Below are 9,767 nucleotides of genomic sequence, written 5' to 3' on the forward strand. Positions count from 1 at the left end.
CTCCAAAAAACTACACACCACAAATTTTACATTATTCATTGCTATTGTAAACAGCACTATTATTGTACTGGGTTCTTTTTTTGTATTGCTGTTAAGTATTGTTGTGTGTGTGTGTGCGTGTGTTCAAGCCTACTGGGGACATGTTATATTTTGAAGTGATTAAACTATTTAATTGTGTGTCTATATTTTGGAATGGAATTATTTCTTCATTAAAAGAAAGAATTTTTAAAAGTAATTCACATAGCCTCAGGTTTCTTTTTTCAAGTTATATTGGCTTAAGGTGTGTGCTTTCGCCAATTTTGAATTCTTCCTCAGGCTCATATAGGTAGCTCAAGAAGTATTTATAAATACCATTTTTGCAGCATTTTCTCCTTTATTAATAAAGCCACTAACAATGAAAAGTAACCAAGACAAGACAGAAAAAAGATAGGTTACTGACAACAAGGTATGGTAGCCAAATATGGTTACATAGATCAAAACTGTCAGAAAATAAATAGTTTCGTTGGTAGTATTGGCATAATTACATCTGTGTTTCTCAATTCAGGCAGCACAATATTAAAAAAATACTACTCCATAAAGGGAACAAGATGGACTCTGTTTTGTCTTGGTGTTGTTGTTGTGTGCCTTCAAGTCATTTCCAACTTATGGCAACCCCAAGGTTTTCTTGGCACGTTTCTTCAGAGAGGGTTTGCCCATTGCTGTATTCTGAGATTGAGAGTGTGTGACTTGCCCAAGCTTATCCAGTGGATTTACATGGGTGAGCCAGGATTTGAACCCTGGTCTCCAGAGACCTAGGGCAATGCTTAAACCATACACTGGTTATAAATACACTATATGAATTTTATTAATATATTAAATATTATCTACTAGAGACATTTATTGACCTAATTTCTAATGTTAGTCATGACTAGAGTAAAATCACTGAAACAATAAGATTTAACTTTGTGTTGACTTGCCATTCAGCAAGTGATTGATTGGGTCTACTCTAGTTCAAACTAACCAATAGAATGCCGCCTTTATATGTTAGAGAAATATATTAAAGGGATATTAGTGTGACATTGTCAGCTTTTTCTCCCTTTTCTTGTTCAGGATTTTATGGGCAATATCCAATGTCATAAGCAGATTTCCACTCAAATGGAAGGAATTTCCCTTCACCTTCTTCCCCATACAATTCCACATCCCCTCCAAATCAGTTCTGGACAACGTGTAGCATTTGTGGAGGTGGGCCAGGGTTGCCAGAGGAATCCATTTTGTAACAGTGTCCATTCCAGTGGTGGATAGACAATGCTGTATTGTTTAAGAGCTTCATGCTTACAGAAATTCACCAGGTGAAACACTACTTACCTCTGCCCCTCTCAATTAAAGTTTCACCTGTTGACTTTCTGTCTCCCCTTCAGGTCTTTTAAAAGAAAGGTCAGAACAGAATTTGGAGAAACATACTGGAATTTGAAGAAACATATTGGCAAAGGAGTCAAGGCAAAAGTGCATTTTATTATCCTATTTGTTCAACTTGTAATCAGAAAACATTGTAAGAAAAGCAGGGTTAGACTCAGAGGAAAGAAGAGTGAAGATAGGGGGAAGAAACATCAACAACCTAAGATACACAGATTACACTATAATACTAGTGGAAAACATTATAGACTTGGAACAATTACTAATGGAGGTCAAAGATGAAAGTGGATATGACTTTTATGCATTGATCACAAAATTCACTCCACATGTGCAGTAAAACTTACACTTATGTATGTCATTATCAGGATGCTAGTCATATAGGCTTTAATCTGATGGAAAACTTGCAATCACATCCAGACCCAACCCTGACCCAAGAATTTGATATTAGGGTAACTAGAGTATCCCAGTACTGCTCTCTCTCTCTCTCTCCTTTTTTGTATGATACAGTAATCTGCTCTGGAAAGGCATCATTCAGCTTTTCAGTTGGGCTTGATGATATATCATAGCCTTCCATAGCAATGTCATTGTTTTCCTCCATTTCAAATGTTCAGATACCCAAATGCTCCCTACCCACCCCAAGTTAATGCTCTCCTTGAAAGTGTATGCATCATTTACATTTAATGCTACTACTACTCCCTTTCTGGCTGGTCTATTCATTTTAGTTAGGGTTCTAGCCCTCAATTACTATATTCCATTTACAAATCTCATCCCACTAGGTTTCAATTATGCTTATTTAATTATATTTCCTTTCCTGTGTTAGCAGTCAGCATTCTACAAGCCCCAGCAGCAGCGCATGGCCTGGAAAAACTCCCCACATGCCATGGGTGCTGTAAACTCACATGCAATCTCTACTAGGAGTGGCAGCAATTTCTGCAGCTACTAGATGCATTTTGCCAACTGTATGGATGTAGGGAGCAGGCAGAAACCTTTTCTTTCGGTTCTGGATTGTTATTTCTGATTAGCCACATTCTGAGGCTATTGCCCTCATGTCTGTTTCTACAATCATTTCACCCAGAAGCAGTTCTGACATATCTCCTAACCCTCCCCTGTGATATTTCAAGTTCCTGCAATGTATGAAAGCACAAGGGCCCATCCCTATGATATCACAAGGACAACCCCCATCTCAGATTTTGTCTTTGAGATGTTGCTGACCTGGCAACCCTATGGTACAAAAGACAAAAGTTCACAAGCAAGCTTCAAACAGAACTTACTTTGAAGTAACATTAGCAAGTTACCTGTGATAATTTATGTGTTGACACTCAAACTCAGGCATAGTTCATTCCTTTACTTATAACAGGTGTGCCCAATATAGGAAATTTCACATCCCACCTTCTGTTTAATCATCACGCAAATGCAAATGAAATATTCGCAGTAGGGTTAAATAAGGAATTAGAGGAGGGGCTCATCTCAAGTACATGTGGTTTTTGTATATCCATTGAGTAAACAAATAAATGCGCTCATGTTTGCTTTTGTTCTCAGCTGGTCAGTGTTAAGAAAGGAGAAGCCCATAAGGTAGTACAATGTGTCTCTTTACATAGAGTGTCTGGCACCTTTACTTGCAAATACAGGCTGTCTTTTCATCTTATCTAGTCTACTAATCAAACAAGTACCCTTTGCACATAATCTGCATAATGTGGCTGATCCTTCAAGTAAGATTAATGTAAACATTGTATGATTGAAAGAATGGACGACACTTAGAGATGTGAGACTCTTGGAATTTGAGAGCCTAATTTAAAAATTTGGTTAACATGGTTATTTTTGGTATGATAAAGATATTCACATAAAAAGTCTAAAAGCCTAGAATTAATTTAGCCTGCTGGAACCAAAATCAGTTTATCTGGCAGCTTTGTAAGAGGCACATTGTTTTTCTCTTGCTCCTACAACTCTGTCCCATATATTAGTGGCAGTCAACTAGAAAATGACAATCATTGTTTTGGGTGGCATGAGGACTAGAGCTTCAAACAGAGTTGTTAACATGTGATACAACCACAAAGAGATTATTGTGTAATGAGACAGTTCTATATAATTTTCCTCCATTTCCTCCTCTTCCCTTCTGTCCCTCCTTCCCCCATAAGGAGTCATAATTTTGATCTGTTTTGGTTTAAGAAGTGGGCTTCATTATTTGGTCCATGATTCTCATCATTCTGAATTCAGCAAGCATCAGGAAAGACTGTAATAATTCAAAATCAAAATGAAAAAATAACTTAAGAACTGCATGGAGGGTCAAACTGGAGAGAAAGAATAATGTTTTCTGCTACTTAGAAAGATTCAAAATGGATCCAACATTTAAAAAAAAAATCATAATCTTAGTTCCGATAAATTATATTCTTAAATTAATGTACCTTTTTCTATCAAATGCTGTGGTGCACAAAATAGATAAGCAAGTATGTTTTTTTAAAAAAGAAACAATTCAGGTCCAAAACACACTGCATCCAGTTTGAGGATTATTGAGGACTGCTAGGGAATTCTGGGAACTGTAGTTTTGTGAGACATTTAGCTTTCTCTGTCAGAGAGCTCTGGGGCCACAAGAAATCACATTTGTTCATAATAATAGATTTGTAAAGAGCTCAGTTTTTAGGTTTTTGTTTTCTTTCATTTTATACTAACAGTGTGAGCTGATGTCTTCATATTATGTTTTTTAAAATAATTGGCACAAGCATTCTGCATACAATGCCAGGATCATTTTGATTTATTTTTAACAAATAATTGCAACACAGTAATGGTGAAGGAAAGAAGATTTAGTCCAAAGTATACATTTTCAAAATATCGGCTTTTAATACACCCACATATATAATCTAAGAATAGCGACACATCCAATTTTCCCCTTCTGCGACAGAAATCTGGATACCTTACCTTCCCATTGCAACGCTTGCTTGAAACTCTGAGTTAGTTTTTGGTATTGCTCTTTATTCTCCATGCTTGAGGTGGCCTAGCTGCCTCTCCTACGAATTAATTAAACTTAATATTGAACAATACTTTGCCCTTCACATCCATTATAAAATTTGCAGGTAGTTACCCTAACCATCAAGCAAGAGCTATCATGTACAAGACAGGCACTTTCCCTGACAGGACAGAGTCTGGAAAGTTACCATTAGTCTGATCCCCCTCTCCCCTAGCACACTAGTTATATTATAATTACATTTTTAAAAGTACATATTGGCTTTTTATTCAACAGTAACTGTGGGGCTTCCAACAGGGCAATCCTGCAGCTGGCACCAACTGCCTACTAGAGAGGCCCCTTCCCCACCACCACTCCCTTTGTGTCGTGTCTTTTTAGATTGTAAGCCTGAGGGCAGGGAACTGTCCAATTAAAAAGATTGTATGTACAGCGCTGTGTAAATTTATAGCGCTTTATAAATAAAGGTTAATAATAATAATAATAATAATAATAATAATAATAATAATAATAATTTCATCTCAGAAAATCTGTGGCCAAATGTGGGGTTTCTACTCCTTTAATTTACTCTTTTATTGTGATAACCAAGGGGAAGGACTGTCCCTGATCCTTACCTCTGTCACAATTGGCAGTTTTAAGGAGGGGTATTTAGAATTCTCAGGCAGAGAAGTTCAGCTCCTTAAAACTGCCAATCCCAGCATGCAACAGGAGGCTGCTAGAGGAGTCACACTGGAATAGTACCTCTTTAAGAGCATAGTGTGATAAACATCAATGTAAGGACCTGGTCCTGTACCGAATGCTGTCTGTAAACATATTGATCGTCAATCAAAAATGTTAATACTCATGCATTGTTGATTCCCATGAGCTCATACTAAACGGATGTTCTCAGAGGCCAAAAGCATATAGAAACAAAAGTAATTATTTATTTATAGATGTTAAACATAGCAAGGCAGATTCATAATTACATTTAGAACACCACACACAAACTCTCACACTCCCTCCCAGTTAACTCAGATTCTAAAAAATACATTCATTTATTCCTAAATCTGACTAACTCTTAATCAAAAAAATTTAAAAACGCTCTCACACAGACTCACACAAACCTTTCACTACTCTCAGCTCTCTAAAGCTGCATTCACATTGCAGAAATAATCCAGTTGGAGACCACTTTAACTGCCCTAGCTCAGTGCTATGTGGGAAGTGTATTTTTGTGAGATGGTTAGCCTTCTCTGTTGGAGAGCTTGGGTGCCACAACAAACTACAATTCCCTGAACTGCAGCATCGAGCCATGGCAGTGTGAACCTGGCTTATTTTTGCAGAAATAATTCACCGCAAAAATAATTCAGTTTGAGATCACTGTAACTGTCCTGGCACAGTGCTAGTGAATCCTGGGATTTGTAGTTAATTGTGGCACCAGAGCTCTCTGACAGAGAAGGTTAATGTCCCACAAAACTACAGTTCCCAGAACTGTAGAAAATCAACAAGGCCAGTTGCTTAAACTGAATACAGTAAACCTTTTGTTTCAATTGTTTCTTAAGAGGGCAAAAAGTACTACCCAACTTCATTAATGTGTTCTTCACAAACTAAACATGGAACTTAAATTTTAACTCATACTTGACAGAGAACCAGGAGAGAGGAAGAGCCATGGAAAGGATTAAGAAAGTACTTTGCATTAAGTTTTGAGATCACATGCTTTTTAAAGCTTTAAAACATCCTACATTTTTGGGATCACAATAATCATTCAATTTGTACCAAGCAGAGTCTGCCTGGTTATCTGATCATTATTAATTAACAAAGGACTACAGAGCAATTCATTCATACAATCGTATATTTTTCAAATGTGGGTCTGTTCACAGTAGACTGATCTCTTGAATGAAATTCATTGAGTATTTATGAAAACATGTCCCGTCAATAAGCACACAATGAACAACTGTCAATGTAGAACATACATGGAGGAAGCAGATCCTCTGTCAAAATTTCCAGTTAGTCTGTAACTGCTTTGCTCAGAATTTAGCAGTTCTTTGTTCTGAGCAAGTTATTATCAGTCCCAAAAGAAATAAGAACTTTTCAGCCTCCTCATCCCCATAAACCCTCTTAAAATGTATATTATGTTTGAGAATGGAACATGTTTTTTTCAGTGATTAACAAATTATTAGCATGAAAAGCACTTAATGTCCTTGTCTATCACATTAACCTGTTTGCTTCTTTCAGTGTAGCCATTTTTCTTATAAACTTACAAGTTTCTGTCATACTTCAAGATGTTTTAAAAGATTGAAAGTGTATGCACATATATTTGTGCATATTTATATTATGCACAAAAATATATGATTATTATATATATATATATATATATATATATATATATATATATATATATATGCAGGAGAATTGATGAACCAAAGCTTTGGTAAATATATATTTCTTTTAATTTTTTGTTTTTGCAAGTTGAAATTAATGTTGTCTTCTCTTTTACTGTAAGTGCATATACATTTACTCAGAAGTAAGTCCCATGGGGTTAAATAATGAATTAAATTGGGCTTATTCTCAAATAAGTAGACAAAAAAAACAGAAACAAAAAACCTTTCAAATAATAATTTTATAAACCTAAGAATATTTACACAGTACAGTAGGGTTTTTTTTAAAATCAGTTCAAGATGTTCATGTGCACTGTCCCATTAATTCTGCAAAAACTATACAAACACTACAGGGAAAAAAAACTCTAGTGCAGTACACTAGAATGGTTATTACAGGTGACTGACTTGCCTAACGAACATTTACTTTGACTTATTTCTTAACAAGGTATAAATACTACATCACTTAATGTTTTCTTCATAAATGGAGCACTTAATTTAAGACGGAACTGGGAGGAGACTGAACCATGAGAAAGATTCAGAAAATACTTCTCATTGAGTTTTGATACTACATTTTTTAAAGTGTTAAAACACTCTATTTTACAAACAATAATCATTCAGTTTGGTGTACATTCATTATGAACAAGCTGAAAATGGAACAGGAGACATAGCTCGTCTATTACAGTGATTAAAATACTGTATTAGATTGGAGAGTTGCAGATTCACATCTCCACTGAGCCACAAAATTCATTGGGTGACTAAGGATCAGTCATTTGCTCAGTCTGACCCACCTGACGTAATGGTTGTGAGTTCAAAGTGGGGAAGAAGAGAGCCATTCTGATGCCTTAAGCATGCATGTAAGTAGTGCATAATATATTACAGTGAAGTCTCTACACCACAGTACCCCCCCCCAAAAAAAACCAAAGCACCATGGACTTCAATATATCTAAAGTCTAATAGGTTATAAGGATTAGACGTACTGTAGTACATTTTAGCATGCAAGCACTCTACCTTACAGTCTGCATAGCCACACCCCAAAAAAAGAATCCATGAATGAAGGCAGCTGACTCATATCAACAAACCACTTATAGCAGTCCTCATCTCCACTAGCAGCTATTTTTTTGTAAAGCTAATGGGTCTTAATTGTCCAGTTTTAACCAATCCACTGTGATATGCTTTGTATAATAGCAAGGATGGCTCACAACAGTAAGTTGTTTCTGGGAAGATACATATTCCACCTGCAGCTGCTGTGAGGATTGCACTGAAGCTCAGAGGAAACAGGGAAAGTAAGGAGTCAGATGACATTATCTTGATTAGAAGTTTCCATAGCTTCAACTCTGCAAGCCTGGACTACAGTGTGCCGCTGTTAAAAAAAGGTACAGAATAAGGAAATAAAAAGCTCCTTAATGTAGAAGTGCACCAACATGGTATAATAGTTTGAAAATGCTAGATGGGTGATCTAAGTTCTAATCCCAACTGACTCATCAGGTGACTTGGGGCCATTATTTCCTCTCAGCTGCCTTACCTCAAAGGGTTGTGATGAGGATGAAAGTGCATAAGAGGAGAGAGAAAAAGGCAAACACATCAGTTGCCTTTAGCTTCCTGCTGGAAAGATGGGATATAAATGTAACAAAGAATGAATATAGAATGATGATATGACAGGGCTCTAAATATATTATTTGCATTACCATCAAGGTAGATCCTGGCACAATTAATTTTTCATCTTCTGATTCTGTCATTACTTCTCTGACAAAAAATGAAAGCAGTACAATTACAGAACAGTGCATGTTAGGAAAGAACTTGATGTGAAACATCTTATTATTTGAAAGGAAGGCCCTATTTAAACGGGCGCAATGAGGCGCCCCGTCACATGCGAGGGGCAGCGCTTTCAAACGCCCCTCGCCCCTCGCACATGACGGGGGCATAAAAATGGCGGCACCCTATACACATGGGCGCTGCCATTTTGACGTGATGGACGCCTAGCATCCGCACATCTCGGCACCTTTACGATGCCGCAAGTGCGCCATTGGCACACTTGCAGCATCACAACGGTGCCGGAAAAAGAAGCCGATTTTTGCAGCTTCTTTTTGCTGCGTGAGGAAGCCATGTGGTTTGTCCGCTGCAGCTCCCTCACACAGCAAAGTTCTCAGCTCAGTGTAACATCCAAAGTTCTCAGCACAGAGTAACAGAGGAACACAAAGTAGGGCCCATACAGACAGGCCAAAATAAAGCTGCTTTGGGTCACTTTGGAGGTATGCTGTTCAAATGGTGCCTGCATCCTAAGAGGTCAGAAGCTGTGCCAAAGTTATGGAACTATTTTCAGATCTTTGGAGCAGCTACCTAGGCCCCATTCCCACTGGGCATATAAAGCGACATATTTCGCTACGATTCTGACTCAGATCTTTTTTCCGTGTCGTATTCAAATCTGGTCCCTCATTCCCATTACGAAAGGGTTCAAATGGACTTGGGGTTTTTTGACCCATGTTCTCGTTCCCATTGAAATTTTATTCGTTGTAATTTGAAGCGGACTTTTTTGCTCCCTGTTCCCATTGCCCTTCTGGAACCTCTTTTTTTAAGGAGCTATCAATCAAGCGCCTAGGTGCTTGACGTCACAGTGACATCAGTTGCTTCAATGCATTTTGGTGCAGGCTATTTTTGTTTCCCCTTCCCATTTGTGTCTTTCAAACCTGTTTTTCTGTTTTGTTTTGTTTTTAAGCAGCCAATCAATCGCTTAGGCGCTTTTCCCCTCTGGGAAAAGGAGAAGGAGCCTCCACCCCTCCAAGTCCCTTTGCCTCCCAAGCTGTCCTGTGTCTTCCCAGAGCTCCTCTGAGAAAAGGAGAAGGAGCCTCCATCCCCCCAAGTCCCTTTGCCTCCCAAGCTGTCCTGTGTCTTCCCAGAGCCCCTCTGGGAAAGGGAGAAGGAGCCTCCATCCCCCCATGTCCCTTTGCCTCCCAATCTGTCCTGTGTCTTCCCAGAGCCCCTCTGGGAAAGGGAGAAGGAGCCTCCATCCCTCCAAGTCCTTTTGCCTCCCAAGCTGTCCTGTGTCTTCCCAGAGCCCCTCTGGGAAA

The 9,767-nt window shown here is 38.1% G+C and overlaps 1 protein-coding gene and 1 long non-coding RNA gene across 2 annotated transcripts in view; one reads left to right on the forward strand and one right to left on the reverse strand.

Moving 5' to 3' along the window:
- Window positions 1-9,767, forward strand: part of SPIDR (scaffold protein involved in DNA repair) — a 1,328,422-nt gene that overhangs the window by 889,932 nt on the left and 428,723 nt on the right. The window lies entirely within an intron of this gene.
- The window catches only part of LOC121928468, a 5,950-nt gene continuing 3,130 nt past the window's right edge, over window positions 6,948-9,767 (reverse strand). The window contains exon 3 of the long non-coding RNA XR_006103506.1: window positions 6,948-8,062. This is a non-coding gene — a long non-coding RNA (uncharacterized LOC121928468). The remainder of the gene's footprint in view (window positions 8,063-9,767) is intronic.

The sequence above is a fragment of the Sceloporus undulatus genome, chromosome 4, assembly GCF_019175285.1.
Source record: "Sceloporus undulatus isolate JIND9_A2432 ecotype Alabama chromosome 4, SceUnd_v1.1, whole genome shotgun sequence".
NCBI lineage: Eukaryota > Metazoa > Chordata > Lepidosauria > Squamata > Phrynosomatidae > Sceloporus > Sceloporus undulatus.